Below are 17,947 nucleotides of genomic sequence, written 5' to 3'. Positions count from 1 at the left end.
GGCGATCTCAGATGAAACATTAACCAGTGTCATAAGGGAGGCTAATCGAAGTTATGTGTCCATGCACCACAGGTGATATATTCTAGCTTAAAGTATAAAATTCTATGCCATTGTGACATAGTTTTTTCTTTTGGGTGAAGGACCCTTCTTAGGATGCTAAATGCAAAATTAGTGAGTTGAGAAGGTGAGGAAACCTCCCTGATCAAGGAAGATGATACCTTATCATGTAATGGACTCTCAAAAGTAGCAGCTTAAAGACAGAGAAACTGGCACTAGTGTCCCTCTCCCAGTCAACTTGTCTCTGAATGTCAGGGCCACTAAGAGAACCTTTCTAAACACATGCTAAAATGTTTGGTCCCCTTGTCTTCTCTTTCCTTCTTATAACACAGTCCCAGAATTTCAGATGAACAACTTCTGTTTCTAGAATCCTAATTTCCTGCCTTTACACTTTGGGGTGACCTTTAAACACTCTGCCCTTGTATGTATAGTGAGGAGCTAATGAAGTGTTTGTTTTTTTTTAATTGAGCATCTACCATTAGAATCCTGAGTGCTCCGTAGAATCCACTAATGATGCTGTCCTTGCATGAGCCACGCGGGCTCATCTATGATGGGGGTTGGCAAACTGTGGGCCATGGGACAAATACATCTCACCGCTCTCAGTCTGCCGTAGCAAATAGGCTGTTGACCAGGTGGCTTAAACTAAAACATGTCATCCTCACAGTTCTGGAGGCTGCGAAATGCAAGATCAAGGTGCCAGCAGATCTACTGTCTGGGGAGAGCTCTCTTCCAGGTTTGCAGACTGTGGTTTTCTCATATCCTCTCAGGGCAGAGTGCAGAGAGTGAGCATAAGGGTACTAATGGCGTTCATGAGGCTCCACTTGCATGACCTAGCCAGCTCCCAGAGGCCCCACATCCAAATACCACCACATCTGGGATTTAGGCTCCAACACACGAATTTGGGGGAGACAGAGGCTCACTCTCTAGCAACTACCTATTTCTGTGAACACAGTTTTGTTGGAACACAGCCGTGCCTATTCGTTTACCTATTGTCTACAAGCTTCTTTCCTGCTACAACACCGAGGATGAGTAGATGCAGCAGAGAGCATCTGGCCTACGAAATCTAAAAGATTTACTCTTTTGCCTTCTACAGGAAAAGTGTGCCGACCCCTAACCTCTGAAATGGCAGAAGTGCATTGGGAGAAAGTTGCTTGCTTTACCGGGACCGTGGTGCTCATGGGGGTTCCTCAGCCTCTGCAGCGGTTTTTGCCAGCTCACTTTCCTTAGATGCATCCATGCATGTTTCTTTGTTTTGATTGATTGTTCCACTCCTTTGATTCAGCCTCTCAGTAGTTACGTGCTGTTGGAAGGTGCCGAGCCGTCTGTTTCTTCTCATCCTTGACACACTGGGAGAGTCTCTTCCTAAGGCTCTTTAGCTTCCAGTACAACAGGGAGGAAGCAGACATCGTTACCTCCCCGTCTCTGGCTGAAACCCCAGACTCACCTGGAAGCATCCGTTTTGAAGCCTGATGTAGATTTATCCTGCCTTTCACTCAGCACCTTGAAGTATTTGAGTTTTTATCGCTTATGCTTGTTTGAAATTAATTATATATGGCTTCAGTTGGAACATTTTAATAGCATCTTTGGTGGGTGTATTTTTATTCGTCTGTGTAGTTGACGAATTGGTTAAAAAACCATTAGCAGCCAGTATTGTTTTCTGATTTTGTTTCTGCTTTCTAGATGAATGATCTTTCCTTTTTTTTTTCTTTCTTGAGGAAACATCTTAATTTTCTCTTCTTCACCCCACACGTTTTGTTTTCACGGATTGCCCTCCTTACCTTACCACCGCTCCACTGAGCATTTAAGATAGGGCTATGCTGAGCAAAAGAGAGAACACACAGAGGAAACAAACGCCTGCAAAGGCAGCTGAGTGAGTAGGGGGGCCAAATTTACAAATATTTAAGAGCATGGGATGCCCCATTAAATTGGAATTTCAGATAAACAACAATTTTTTAGTATAAGTTATTCATGAACTCATAAGTGTGGCTCATCTAAGGCAATGTTTTCAAGTCCCTGTAATCAGAACCTTCTGGGTAACTTCAAAACAATACAAATTCCCAGGGCATCCTGGAGACACTGACTCAGTAGATCTGGGATGGGAGCCCAAGCCTCACCCCAATAATTAAATGTGAAAGAAAAAGCTCCCAGATGATTATGACGCTCAGCCGGGTGTGTTACCCTTGACCTGAGAGGTTTATTCCTTTTTCTGAAGCCCAGTCTTTGGCCACATAATAGAAGTGCTAATGAATAATAAACATGCTCACAAGTAACCTGGGTTGGAGCTGGGGTTCTCATTGTGGTCTCCGGACCAGCAGTGTCCGCATCACCTGGGAACTTGTTAGAAATGCAAAGGCTCAGCCTCCATTCTAGGCCCATGGAATCAGAAATTCTGAGGGTTCAATCTGTGTTTTAATAAAGTGTCCAGGTGCTTCTGATGCACACGCAAGTTCAAGAACCACTGGACCAGAGAAGTGCTTCCTAAATGTCTTCTGTAAATGGGTCCTTGGTGGCTGCATGAAAATCACTCAGGGAACTTATATTAAAAAAAAAAAAAAAAAAAAAAATCAGACTCCCAGGCCCCAAATCCAGAAAGTCAGCTTCTTTTTGTTGGGGCTGAGTCAGAAAATCTGTATTTTTATAAATTCCTCCAGTGATTCTGATACATAGCCATTTGGGGAGCCACTAAACTAGAGAATGAGAGATGGAGGTGACTTACGGACCGGAAGGCCCAAACTTTCAACACCTGACCTTGAAAGCCCTCTGCATTATAAATGGACTCTGTGTGATGTCTCCAATGTAACTGTTTTAAAACTAGAATCCAAAAATCTAATTAGAGTCCATTGCATGGATTTTTTTAGTCCATTGAATAGTGACTTAGAATGGCCAAGTGTTCCAGACCTCAGATTCATTTCATTTGCTCCTAATGAGCAAGATGATGAAAAGTACTTTGTCAAAATGTCCATTGAAAACTGGAGTAGTGAGGGCATGACGGTATGTAGGTTTGTTCTTGTAAAAGAGACAAGGGGATTAGCTCTGAATATGAGGAGTGTGTGAGGGAATGACCTGTCAAAGGTCCATTTTGAATAGATCTACATTCTAGAATAAACTGAGTTCCCATCCATCACTTTCTGAAAAAGAAAAAAAAAAAAAAAGGTACAGAACACATCTTTTCCTTGCTGTGTCTAAACCCTCCCCAAATCCAACTCTGAGTGAAGTTAGCAGCCAGAAATTACAGGTATTGTTTTCCATACAGTCTGCATTCTGCTGTGTCAGTCACTGTGTAAAATACATCTCATAAGAAAAGGGAAGGAGGTGGGTCAGTTTCCCTTTCTCACTGGGAGAAAACTTATAAAGCTGTGCAAAGCGTGAAATAAGCAGTATGAACCGGCACGGACTTAGGAACTGGGAAATATCTCACGTGTAAGAAATTACTAACTCTAATGCACGATTTTTGTGACGTCAATTGCCATGTTAGGAACTTTGCTCTGACCTTTGGATCTTGGACATTTTACTTTTCACCTAGATCTTGGTCACTGACTCTTTGATTTGTGGAGGGTTTCACTGTGATTCTGGATATGTCAGGGGACAGAGCATGCCAGAGGACAAAGGTGAAAGTTGTAGAAACTGGAGAGAAAATGGCTGTCGTAATTTCAGTCTGCCTTTAGGCATAGCTCCACGGCTGTGCACCCGAAACAGTCTAGCATCTTCCTATCACACCTCCCACTTCTCCTTTGGCCTTCATAGTTCTGTCTCCTCCCCCATCCCCCTCCCTCATTGCCTTGGCCTCTTTTATCAGATGCTGAGGCTAGGAGCTGAGCTATCTAGGGTATAATCCAGAATGTGAGTTACTCAAGAGTGTAGGCTGTGAAAAATAGGGCTTTCACAGCTCAATCCCAAGAATACTATTCAAGGAGTCCGGGAACCTGCATGTTGAACAAGCATCTATCTGGTCATGAATCTGGTGATTCTGATACTGGTAGTCTTAGGGCATCATCCTTACAAACAATAATGCAGGGCCTCAGTATAAGGCTGTAGAGGCTTTACTGAGAGCATCCACCATGCAACTCCTAAACCTCCATATCTGGACTTTTTTGGTCTATGAGAATTGGTCCCAGTGAAGGGGCTAGGAGCAACTGGAGGACACTGTGGCTTGGCAGAGCTGCCCTGTTGGGGATGGTCCTGGGAGGCCTGGACAAGTGGGACCTGCAGGAAACCTGTACCTCTTCTAGCCAAGCAGGATGTCCAGGGTTCTGACCACTGACTAGACTCCCTGCAAGTCATGGCTGTGTCCGCAGCAGGAGCAACACGAAGCCAAGGGCAATGGAGCCTGTCCACAGAGGCTAAGCAGAGACGAAAGACCAGATCCAACTCAAATATTCTCTAAAGGAGGATAAGCAACAGGGGGCAAGCAGGTCCTGGAGACAGACTCTGTCTAGGAGAGTACCTTTTAGAGAGTGATGTATCCATCCGGATGACTTCAACTACAAATAACAGAGAGGCCCAATCAAATTGGCATAAATAAATATGTGGCTCACACAACTAGAAGTCCAGAGGGAGAGTGTTCTTTTGGCTCCAGCTCCCCCATGTCCTCTGGTAAGGAGGTGGCACAGCTATCCCATATGTCCCAGCCAACATCCGGGGAAGAGACAGAGGGATACTACTGGCCACATGCCAGGAAGTGAAAGTCTTCACCCAGGCTCCCGGCAAATCACAAAGGAAGCCAAGGAAGATGTGGTTACGCATGGCTTAGTACAGCTGAAGGGAGATCTCTGTCCCCTGAGGCATGTGTGGTGCACGGCAGAGGGCAGATAGCTGAGCAAAACAGGAATTAAAGAGGAGGAAGGAAGAAATGGATCTGGGAGGGCAGCCAGAAACGTCTGCTCCAGATTCCCACAGTCTGAGGACACATCAGGAGGCAGTTGTTAAGGTGGCTGAGAAAGTGCTCATGTGTTAGAGAGAAGCCAGCCAAGCCGTCTGAAGCTGTACGGACTTGCCCTAACCCCACAGCTAGTTGGTAGCAGACCCAGACAGAGAAACTCTGCTGCCTACTGCAATTTCCATCAAGTTCTCTTTTGATTAATGTAGGTTGTACATCTGCACGGAGTGGAGAGAGTATTCAGCACTTCCCAAGCTATTCTGCAAGAGAAGCTTTTCTGTCTCGAGTATCTGAGTTCCACAGAACACACTCTGTTAAGCCAACACCACTTTGCAAATGTAGAGAAATATCGGGGGGAAAACTGCAGCACTCGGGGGATGGGGATGGAGCTGACCCCTAAAATAAGTGGTATATCCTAGGTGGTTGGTGAACACATGCTAAGTGCACAAACCTTGACTCCTTCAGAAATACTCACTGCTCCAAGAGCTCGGGCTCCATTCTATATAGACTTGTGTCCATTATCTGTAGGTGAGCAAAGGCAGAAAACTAAGACACTGCCTTAAAAATGGGCAAAATGCTTAAAAAAAAATTCTTTTCTCATGTTGTTGACCTATCAGTGTCCTGAACTAATTTTGATCCCACTCATGGCATTTCTGTCTAGCTCCGAAGGGCCCACTACTCCTTAGGACTCAACTGTAAATCAATCTGGAAGGCACTGTTTTCTGAGGATTATGTATTCCTCTCTTTCCATATGCCCTTTGAAGAATTATCTGAAGTAGTCACTTGTTATTTTAAATATTTTTAGATTATGAAATTAATCTTTAGTCAGAGATGGGTCCTGAATACTAAGTACTTATCCTTATTTTAACTAATGAATTTAGACCAGAATTTACTAATAGACTGAAGACGCCTTTTTGTCAGAGATGTGGACATACTCTCAAGGAAAGTCTTTATCTCATCTAACAAAAGAAAATGAAGATAGGATCTTCCAGGTTGGTGAACGCATGGAGGCTCAGAGAGGGCAAGGGAGTTCACACCCCTTCCCACAGCCTTGCCTAAGCATCTTTTACCATAAACCACTTCCCACTGGCCACAAAGCTCTACCCATGTGTCAACAGTGGTGTCCATCCACTATGATGCCTTAACTTGCACCTCTGGCCACTTGCTCAGGTGAAGGGAGGAGACAAGATGGTGGAGTAGAAGGACTTGAGCTCACCTCCTCTCATGAAAACACCAAAGTCACAACTCCTGAACAACCATCGACAAAAAAGACGGTAACCTACCAAAAAAGATATTCTACATCCAAAGACAAAGAAGAAGCCACAAAGAGATGGTAGGAGAGGTGCTTTCACAATATAATCAAATCCCATACCTGCCAGGAAGGTGACCCACAGGCTGGAAAATAATTATACCACAGAGGTTCTCTCACAGGAGTAGGAGTTCTGAGCCCCAAATCAGGCTCCCCAGCCTGAGGGTGTGGTATTGGGAGGAGGAGCCCCCAGAACATTTGGCTTTGAAGGGCAGCAGGGTTTGAGTGCAGGAGCTCCACAGGATGGGGTAAACAGACTCCACTCTTGGAGGGGGCACATGAGATTTCATGTGCACTGGGACCAGGGCAAAGCAGTGACTCCATAGGAGCCTGGAACAGACAGACATGTGGGTCTTGGAGGGTCTCTGGGGGAGAAAGGGTTGGCTGTAGTTCATTGTGTGGGCGAGGACACTGGTGGCAGAGGCCCCAATGAATGTTCATCAGTGTGAGCTCTCCTGGAGTTCACCAATGTGGCACCAAGACCCTGCCCCACCCAACAGCCTGCAGGCTCCAGTGCTGGAATGCCTCAGGCCAAACAACCAACAGGGTGGGATACAGCCCGACCCATGAGCAGACAGGCTGCCTAAAGTCATCCTGAGCACACAGCTACTTCTAAACACACCCCTTGACACGGCCCTGTCCACCAGAGGGACAGGACCCAGCTCCACCCATCAGGAGGCAGGCGCCAGTCTCTCCCACCATGAAGCCTTCACAAGCCCCTGGACCAACTTCACCCACGAAGGGGCAGACACCAGACTACAAACCTGCAGCCTGAGAAACAGAGACCACAAACACAGAAAGCTAGATAAAATGGGACAGCAAAGAAATATATTCCAGATAAAGGAACAAGATAAAATCCCAGAAGAACAACTAAGTGAAGTGGAGATAGGCAATCTGCCTGAAAAAGAATTCAGAGTAATGATAGTAAAGATGATCCAAGATCTTGTAAAAAGAATGGAAACATAGATCAAGGAGATTCAAGAAACGTTAAACAAAGACCCAAAAGAATTAAAGAACAAACAGAGATGAACAATACAATAACTGAAATGAAAAACACACTAGAAGGAATCAACAGCAGAATAAGTGAGGCAGAAGAATGAATAAGTGAGCTGGAAGACAGACTGGTGGAAATCACTGCTGCAGAACAGAATAAAGAAAAATGAATGAAAAGAAATGAGGACAGTCTAAGACATCCCTGGGAGAACATTAAATGCACCAACATTTGCGTGGAGAAGGAGGAGAGAGAGAAAGGGCCTGAGAAAACATTTGAAGAGATAATAGCTGAAAACTTCCCTAACATGGGAAAGGAAACACTCAAGTCCAGGAAGCACAGAGAGTCCCATGCAGGATAAACCCAAGGAGAAAGACACCAAGACACATATTAATCAAACTGACAAAAATTAAGACAAAAAATATTAAAAAGCACAAGGGAAAAGCAACAAATAACATACAACAGAATCCCCATACAGTTATCAGTTGATTTCTCAGCAGAAACTCTGCAAGCCAGATGGGAGTGGCATGATATATTTAAAGTGACGAAAGGGAAAAACCTACAACCAAGAATACTTTACCCAGCAAGGCTCTCGTTCACATTTGATGGAGAAATCAAAAGCTTTACAGACAAGCAAAAGCTAAGAGAATTCAGCACCACCAAACCAGCTTTGAAACAAATGCTAAAGGAATTTCTCTAGGCAGAAAAGAAAAGGATGCAACTAGAAACAAGAAAACTACAAATGAGAAAGCTCACCAGTAAAGGCAAACATAAAGGTAGGAAATCATCCACAAACAAATATATCAAAACTAGAAATTGTTGAGGAGAGTACAAATGCAGGATATTGGAAATGCATCTGAAATTGAGAGACCAGCAACTTAAAACAATCGTGTATATAGGTATAGACTTCTATATCAAAACCTCATGGTAACCACAAACCAAAATTCTACAATAAATACACATGCAAAAAAGAAAAAGCAATCCAAACACAACTCTAAAGATAGTCATCAAATCACAAGAGAACAAAAGAGAAAGGGAAGAAAAATGACCTACAAAAACAAATCCTAACAATTAACAAAATGGCAGTAAGAACATACATATCAATAATTATCTTAAATGTAAATGCTCCAACCAAAAGACACAAACTGGCTGAATGGATACAAAAACAAGACTTGTATATATACTATCTACAAGAGACCCACTTCAGATCTAGGAACACATACAGACTAAAAGTGAAGGGATGGAAAAAGGTACTCCATGCAAATGGAAATCAAAAGAAAGCTGGAGTAGCAATGCTCATATCAGACGAAATAGACTTCAAAATAAAGACTGTTACAAGAGACAAAGATGGACACTACCTCATAATGGATCAACCCAAGAAGAAGATGTAACAATTATAAATATATATGCACCCTACACAGGACCACTTCAATACGTAAGGCAAATGCTAGTAACCATAAAAGGAGATATTGACAGTAACACTAAAATAGTAGGAGATTTTAGCACCCCACTTACATCAATGGATAGATCATCCAGACAGAAGATCAATAAGGAAACACAGGCCTTAAGTGACACATTAGACCAGATGGACTTAATTGATATTTATAGAGCATTCCATCTGGAAGCAGCAAAATACACATTCTTTCAAGTGCACGTGGAACATTCTCCAGGGTAGATCATATGCTGGGCCACAAAGCAAACCTCGGGAAATTTAAGAACACTGAAATCATATCAAGCATCATTTCCGACCACAATGCTAGGAGATTAGAAATCAAGTACAAGAAAAAAACTGTAAAAAACACAAACTCGTGGAGGCTAAACAATATGTTACTATGTTACTAAACAACCAATCACCAAAGAAATCAAAGAGAAAATCAAAAAATACCTAGAGAGAGAACTTCAAGATGGCGGGAGAGTAAGATGCAGAGATCACCTTCCTCCCCACAAATACATCAGAAATACATCTACATGTGGAACAACTCCTAAAGAACACCTACTGAACGCTGGCAGAAGACCTCAGAGTTCCCAAAAGGCAAGAAACTCCCCACGTACCTGGCTAGGGCAAAAGAAAAAACAGAGACAAAAGAACAGGGACAGGACCTGCACCTTAAGGAGGGAGCTGAGAAGGAGGAAAGGTTTCCACACACTAGGAAGCCCCTTCACTGGAGGAGACAGGGGATTGGCAGGGGGGAAGCTTTAGAGCCATAGAGGGGCGCAGCAACAGGGGTGCAGAAGGCAAAGCACAGAGATTCCCACACAGAGAATTGGTGCCAATGAGCACTCACCAGCATGAGAGGCTTGTCTGCTCGCCCAATGGGGTGGGTGGGGCTGGAAACTGAGGCTCCAGCTTTGGAGGTGAGACCCCAAGAAGAGAACTGGGGTTGGCTGTGTGAACACAGCCTGAAGGGGGCTAGTGTGCCACAGCTAGCTGGGAGGGAGTCTGGGAAAAAGTCTGGAACTGCCTAAGAGGCAAGAGACCACAGTTTCAGGGTGTGTGAGGTGAGGGGATTCAGAGCACTGCCTAAACGAGCTCCAGAGATGGGCACGAGCCGTGGCTATCAGTGCAGAAACCAGAGACGGGCATGAAAAACTAAGGCTGCTGCTGCAGCCACCAAGAAGCCTGTGTGCAAGCACAGGTCACTAACCACACCTCCCCTCACAGGAGCCTGTGCAGCCCACCACTGCCAGGGTCCCATGATCCAGGGACAACTTCCCCAGGAGAACACACAGCACGCTTCAGGCAGTTGCGATGTCACGCCGGCCTCTGCCACCACAGGCTTGCCCTGGATTCCGTACCCCTCCCTCCCCTCCACCTGAGTGAGCCAGAGCCCCCTAATCAGCTGCTCCTTTAACCCTGTCCTGTCTGGGCAGGGAACAGACACCCTCAGGTGACCAACACACAGAGGCAGGGCCAAATCCAAAGCTGAGCCCCAGGAGCTGTGCGAACAAAGAAAAGGAAATTCCTCCCAGCAGCCTCAGGAGCAGCGGATAAATCTCCACAATCAACTTGATGTACCCTGCATCTGTGGAATACCTGAACAGACAATGAATCCCAGAATTGAAGTGGTGGACTTTCGGAGCAACTGTAGACTTAGGGTGTGCTTTCTGCAAGTAATTTGTTTCTGGTTTTATGTTTATCTTAGTTTAGTATTTAGAGTTTATTATCACTGGAGATTTGTTTGTTGACTGGGTTGCTCACTTCCTTTTTTTTTAAATATATACATATATATATATTTTTTCTTTTTCAATTTTACTGAGTGTGTACATGTATGCTTCCTTGTGTGAGTTAGTCTGTATAGCTTTGCTTTTACCATTTGACCTTGGGTTCTGTCTGTCCGTATTTTTTTGTTTGTTTTGTTTTTAGTATAGTTTTTAGTGCTTGTTATCATTGGTGGATATGTATTTTGGTTTGGTTGCTCTCTTCTTTCTTTATTATTTTTATTACTTTCTAATTTTTTTACTTCTAATAATTTTTTTATTTTAATAACTTTATTTTTCTTTCTTTCTTTTTTTCTCCATTTTCTTCTGAGCTGTGTGGCTGACAGGGTCTTGGTGCTCCAGCCGGGTATCAGGCATGTGCCTCTGAGGTGGGAGAGCTGAGTTCAGCACACTCTTCCACCAGAAACCTCCCAGCTCCATGTAATATCAAACAGCGAAAACTCTCTCAGAGATCTCCAGCTCAGTGCTAAGACCCAGCTCCACTCAACGACCAGCAAGCTACAGTGCTAGACACCCTTGCCAAACAACCAGAAAGACATGAACACAACCCCACCCATTAGCAGAGAGTCTGCCTAAAATCATAATAAGGTCACACACCCCAAAACATTACCAGACGCAGTCCTGCTCACCAGAAAGACAAGATCCAGGCTCATCCACCAGAACACAGGCACCAGTCCCCTCCACAAGGAAGCCTACACAACCCACTGAACCAAACTTAGCCACTGGGAGCAGACACCAAAAACAACAGGAACTACGAACCTTAAGCCTGCAAAACGGAGACCCCAAACACAGTAAGTTAAGAAAAATGAGAGGACAGAAAAACACACAGAAGATGAAGGAGCAAGGTAAAAACCCACCAGACCAAACTAATGAAGAGGAAATAGGCAGTCTACCTGAAAAAGAATTCAGAGTAATGATAGTAAAGATGATCCAAAATCTTCGAAATAGAATGGAGAAAATACAAGAAACGTTTAACAAGGACGTAGAAGACCTAAAGAGGAAACAAACAATGATGAACAATACAATAAATGAAATTAAAAATTCTCTAGAAGGAATCAATAGCAGAATAAATGATGCAGAAGAATGGATAAGTGACCTGGAAGATAAAATAGTGGAAATAACTACCACAGAGCAGAATAAAGAGAAGAGAATGAAAATAACTGAGGACACTCTCAGAGACCTCTGGGACAACATTATATGCACCAACATTCGAATTATAGGGGTCCCAAAAGAAGAAGAGAAAAAGAAAGGGAATGAGAAAATATTTGAAGAGATTATAGTTGAAAACTTCCCTAAACTGGAAAAGGAAATAGTCAATCAAGGAAGCACAGAGAGTCCCCTACAATATTAAATACATATTTAATACATATATTATTAATCAATCATATATTATATTATATTATAATAATACAATATAATAATATTATTAATACATATATTAATCAAACTATCAAAAATTAAATACAAAAAAGTATTAAAAGCAGCAAGGGAAAAACAACAAATAACATACAAGGGAATCCCCATAAGGTTAACAGCTGACCTTTCAGCAGAAACTCTGCAAGCCAGAAGGGAGTGGCAGGACATATTTAAAGTGATGAAAGGGAAAAACCTAAAACGAAGATTACTCTACGCAGCATAGATCTCATTCAGATTCAACAGAGAAATTAAAAGCTTTACAGACAAGCAAAAGTTAAGAGAATTCAGCACCACCAAACGAGCTTTAAAACAAATGCTAAAGGAATTTCTCTAGGCAGGAAACACAAGAGAAGGAAAAGACCTACAATAACAAACCCAAAACAATTAAGAAAATGGTAATAGGAACGTACATATCGATAACTACCTCAAATGTAAATGGATTAAATGCTCCAACCAAAAGACACAGACTGGCTGAGTGGATACAAAAACAAGACCCGTATATATGCTGTCTACAAGAGACCCACTTCAGACCTATGGACACGTACAGACTGAAAGTGAGGGGATGGAAAAGGATATTCCGTGCAAATGGAAACCAAAAGAAAGCTAGAGTAGCAATTCTCATATTAAACAAAATAGACTTTAAAATAAAGACTATTACAAGAGACAAAGAAGGACGCTCAATGATCAAGGGATCCATCCAAAAAGAAGACATAACAACTGTAAATATTTATGCAGCCAACATAGGAGCACCTCAATACATAAGGCAAATGCTAACAGCCATAAAAGGGGAAATCGACAGTAACACAATTATAGTAGGAGATATTAAGACCCCTCTTTCACCAATGGACAGATCATCCAAAATGAAAATAAATAAGGAAACACAAGCTTTCAATGACATATTAAACAAGATGGACTTAATTGCTATTTGTAGGACATTCCATCCAAAAACAACAGAATACACTTTCTTCTCTAGCGCTCATGAAACGTTCTCCAGGACAGATCACATCTTGAGTTAAAAAACAAGACTTGGTAAATTTAAGATAACTAAAATTGTATCAAGTATCTTTTCTGACCACAACGCTATCAGACTAGATATCAATTACAGAAAATATCTGTAAAAAATACAAACACATGGAGGCTAAAGAATACACTACTAAATAACCAAGAGATCACTGAAGAAATCAAAGAGGAAATCAAAACTTACCTACAAACAAGTGACAATGAAAACAGAACAACCTATGGAATTCAGCAAAAGCAGTACTAAGATGGAAGTTTACAGCAATACAATCCTACCTCAAGAAACAAGAAACAGGGCTTCCCTGGTGGTGCAGTGGTTGAGAGTCCACCTGTCAATGCAGGGGTCACTGGTTCGTGCCCCAGTCCAGGAAGATCCCACATGCTGCGGAGTGGCTGGGCCCATGAGCCATGGCTGCTGAGCCTGCGCATCCAGAGCCTGTGCTCCGGAATGGGAGAGGCCACAACAGTGAGAGGCCCACGTACCGCAAAATAAATAAATAAATAAATAAATAAAATTTTAAAAAGAAAGAAAAAAAAGAAACAAGAAACATCTCAAGAAACAACCTAGCCATACACCTAAAGCTATTAGAGAAAGAAGAACAAAAAAACCCCCAAAGTTAGCAGAAGGAAAGAAATCATAAAGATCAGATCAGAAATAAATGAAAAAGAAATGAAGGAAAAAATAGCATGGGCTTCCCTAGTGGCGTAGTGGTTGGGAGTCCGCCTGCCGATGCAGGGGACACGAGTTCGTGCCCCGGTCTCGGAAGATCCCACGTGCCGCGGAGCGGCTGGACCCGTGAGCCATGGCCACTGAGCCTGCGCGTCCGGAGCCTGTGCTCCGCAATGGGAGAGGCCACAGTAGTGAGAGGCCCGCGTAACGCAAAAAAAAAAAAAAAAAAAGCAAAGATCAATAAAACTAAAAGCTGGTTCTTTGAGAATATAAACAAAATTGATAAACCATTAGCCCGAATCCTCAAGGAAAAAGGGAGAACACTCAAATCAACAGAATTAGAAATGCAAAAGGAGAAGTAAAACTGACACTGCAGAGGACCATGAGATATTACTACAAAGCATCATGAGAGATTACTACAAGCAACTCTATGCCAATAAAATGGACAACCTGGAAGAAATGGACAAATTCTTAGAAAAGCACAACCTTCCGAGACTGAACCAAGAAGAAATAGAAAATATAAACAGACCAATTGCAAGCACTGAAATGGAAACTGTGATTAAAATCTTCCAACAAATGCATGCCCAGGACCAGATGGCTTCACAGGAGAATTCTATCAAACAATTAGAGAAGAGCTAAAACCTATCCTTCTGAAACTATTCCAAAATATAGCAGAGGGAGGAACACTCCAAAACTCATTCTATGAGGCCACCATCACCCTGATATGAAAACCAAATAAAGATGTAAAAAAGAAAGAACACTACAGGTCAATATCACTGATGAACACAGACGCAAAAATCCTCAACAAAATACTAGCAAACGAAATCCAACAGCACATTAAAAGGATCATACACCATGATCAAGTGGGGTGTATCCCAGGAATGCAAGGATTGTTCAATATATGCAAACCAATCAATGTGATATACCATATTAGCAAACTGAAGGAGAAAAACCATATGATCACCTCAATAGATGCAGAAAAAGCTTGCGACAAAGTTCAACACCCGTTTATGATAAAAACCCTCCAGAAAGTAGGCATAGAGGGAACTTACCTCAACATAATAAAGGCCATATATGACAAAAACAGAACACACATCATTCTCAATGGTGAAAAACAGAAACCATTTCCTCAGATCAGGAACAAGTCAAGGTTATCTACTCTCACCACTATTATTCAACGTAGTTTTGGAAGTTTTAGCCACAGCAATCAGAGAAGGAAAAGAAATAAAAGGAATCCAAATAGGAAAAGAAGAAGTAAAGCTGTCACTGTTTGCAGATGACATGATATTATACATAGAGTATCGTAAAGATGCTACCAGAAAATGACTAGAGCTAATCAATGAATTTGATAAAGTAGCAGGATGCAAAATTAATGCACAGAAATCTCTTGCATTCCTACACTAATGATGAAAAATCTGAAAGAGAAATTAAGGAAACACTCCCATTTACCACTGCAACAAAAAGAATTAAATACCTAGGAATAAACCTACCTAAGGAGACAAAAGACCTATATGCAGAAAACTATAAGACACTGATGAAAGAAATTAAGGATGATACAGATGGAGAGAAATACCATGTTCTTGGATTGGAAGAATCAACACTGTGAAAATGACTATACTACCCAAAGGAATCTACAGATTCAGTGCAATCCCTATCAAACTACCAACGGCACTTTTCACAGAACTAGAAAAAAAAATTTCACAATGTGTATGGAAACACAAAAGACCCCAAATAGCCAAAGCAATCTTGAGAAAGAAAAATGGAGCTGGAGGAATCAGGCTCCCTGACTTCAGACTATACTACAAAGCTACAGTAATCAAGACAGTATAGTACTGGCCCAAAAACAGAAATATAGATCAATGGAACAGGATAGATAACCAGAGATAAACCCATGTACATATGGTCACCTTATTTTTGATATAGGAGGCAAGAATATACAATGGAGAAAAGACAGCCTCTTCAATAAGTGGTGCTGGGAAAATTGGACAGCTACATGTAAAAGAATGAAATTAGAACCCTCCCTAACACCATACACAAAAATAAACTCAAAATGACCCAAATGTAAGGCCAGACACTATCAAACTCTTAGAGGAAAACATAGGCAGAACACACTATGACATAAATCACAGCAAGATCCTTTTTGACCCACCTCCTAGAGAATTGGAAATAAAAACAAAAATAAACAAATGGTACCTAAGGAAACTTAAAAGCTTTTGTGCAGCAAAGGAAACCATAAACAAGACGAAAAGACAACCCTCAGAATGGGAGGAAAATATTTGCAAGTGAAGCAACTGACAAAGGATTAATCTCCAAAATTTACAAGCAGCACATGCTGCTCAATATCAAAAAAACAAACAACCCAATCCAAAATGGGCAGAAGACATTTCTCCAAAGAACATATACAGACTGCCAACAAACACATGAAAGAATGCTCAACAGCACTAATCATTAGAGAAATGCAAATCAAACTACAATGAGGTATTACCTCACACCAGTCAGAATGGCCATCATCAAAAAATCTACAGGGCTTCCCTGGTGGCACAGTGGTTGAGAGTCTGCCTGCCAATGCAGGGGACACGGGTTCGTTCCTTGGTCCGGGAAGATCCCACATGCCACGGAGTGGCTGGGCCCGTGAGCCATGGCCACTGAGCCTGCGTGTCCGGAGCGTGTGCTCTGCAACGGGAGAGGCCACAACAGTGACAGGCCCGTGTACCGCAAAAAAAAAAATCTACAAACAATAAATGCTGGAGAGGGTATGGAGAAAAGGGAACCCTCTTGCACTGTTAGTGGGAATGTAAATTGATACAGCCACTATGGAGAACAGTATGGAGGTTCCTTAAAAAACTAAAATAGACTACTATACAACCCAGTAATCCCACTACTGGGCATATATCCAGAGAAAACCATAATTCAAAAAGTCATGTATCACAATGTTCATTGCAGCTCTATTTACAATAGTCAGGACATGGAAGCAACTGAAGTGTCCATCAACAGATGAATGGATAAAGATGTGGCACATATATAGAATGGAATATTACTCAGCCATTAAAAGAAACAAAGTTGAGTTATTTGTAGTGAGGTGGATGGACCTAGAGTCTGTCGTCTTACAGAGTGAAGTAAGTCAGAAAGAGAAAAATAAACACCATATGCTAACACATATGTATGGAATAAAAAAAAAAAAGGTCATGAAGAACCTTGGGGCAGGACAGGAATAAAGCCGCAGTTGTAGAGGATGGACTTGAGGACACAGGTAGGGGGAAGGGTAAGCTGGGACAAAGTGAGAGAGTGGCATCGACATATATACACTACCAAACGTAAAATAGATACCTAGTGGGAAGCAGCTGCATAGCACAGGGAGATCAGCTCCGTGCTTTGTGACCACCTAGAGGGGTGGGATGGTGGGGTGGGAGGGAGATGCAAGGAGATATGGGTATATATGTATATGTATAGCTGATTCACTTTGTTATAAAGCAGAAACTAATGTGCCATTGTAGAGCAAATATACTCCAATAAAGATGTTAAAAAATAATAATAAAATAAAATTCACTAAAAAAAACTCATAATACCTAGAGACATATGAAAAAGAAAACACAACAATCCAAAACCTTTGGGATTTCGCAAAGCAGTTCTAAAAGGGAAGCATATAGTCATACAATCTTACCTCAGGAAACAAGAAAAATCTCAAACAACCTAACTTTACACCTAAAGCAGCTAGAAAAAGGACTACAAACAAAACCCAAGATTAGTAGAAGAAAAGAATACTTTCTGATCATAAAGATCAGAACTGAAATAAATAAAATAGAGACAAAACAGTAGAAAAAAATCAATGAAACTAAAAGCTGGTTCTTTGAGAAGATAAACAAAATGTATACACCTTTAGCCAGACTCTTCAGGAAAAAAGGGAGAGGGCTCAAATCAGTAAAATTAGAAATGAAAAAGGAGAAGTTACAATCAACACCACAGAAATACAAAGGATCATAAGAGACTACTACAAGCAACTATACGCCAAAAAAAAAAAAAAAAAGGACAACCTTGAAGAAATGGACAAATTCTTAGACAGGTACAATCTTCCAAGACTGAACCAGGAAGAAATAAAAAATATGAACAGACCAATCACAAGTACTGAAATTGAAACTTTGATTTAAAAACTTCCAACGAAGTCCAGAACAGACAGCTTCACAGGTGAATTCTATCAAACATTTAGAGAACAGTTAACACCTATCCTTCTGAAACTATTCCAAAAAATTGCAGAGAAAGGAACACTCCCAAACTCATTCTACGAGGCCACCATCACCCTGATGCCAAAGCCAGACAAAGATACCACAAAAAAGGAAAATTACAGGTCAATATCACTGATGAACATAGACACAAAAATCCTCAACAAAGTACAAG

The 17,947-nt window shown here is 41.8% G+C and overlaps 1 long non-coding RNA gene across 1 annotated transcript in view; it reads right to left on the bottom strand.

Moving 5' to 3' along the window:
* The window catches only part of LOC309824887, a 203,188-nt gene that overhangs the window by 66,847 nt on the left and 118,394 nt on the right, over positions 1-17,947 (bottom strand). The window lies entirely within an intron of this gene.

This window comes from Grampus griseus (assembly GCF_964374135.1).
Source record: "Grampus griseus genome assembly, chromosome: 7".
Taxonomy (NCBI): domain Eukaryota; kingdom Metazoa; phylum Chordata; class Mammalia; order Artiodactyla; family Delphinidae; genus Grampus; species Grampus griseus.
Note: the sequence above shows the minus strand (reverse complement) of the source record. Positions and strands in the feature narration are given on the sequence as shown.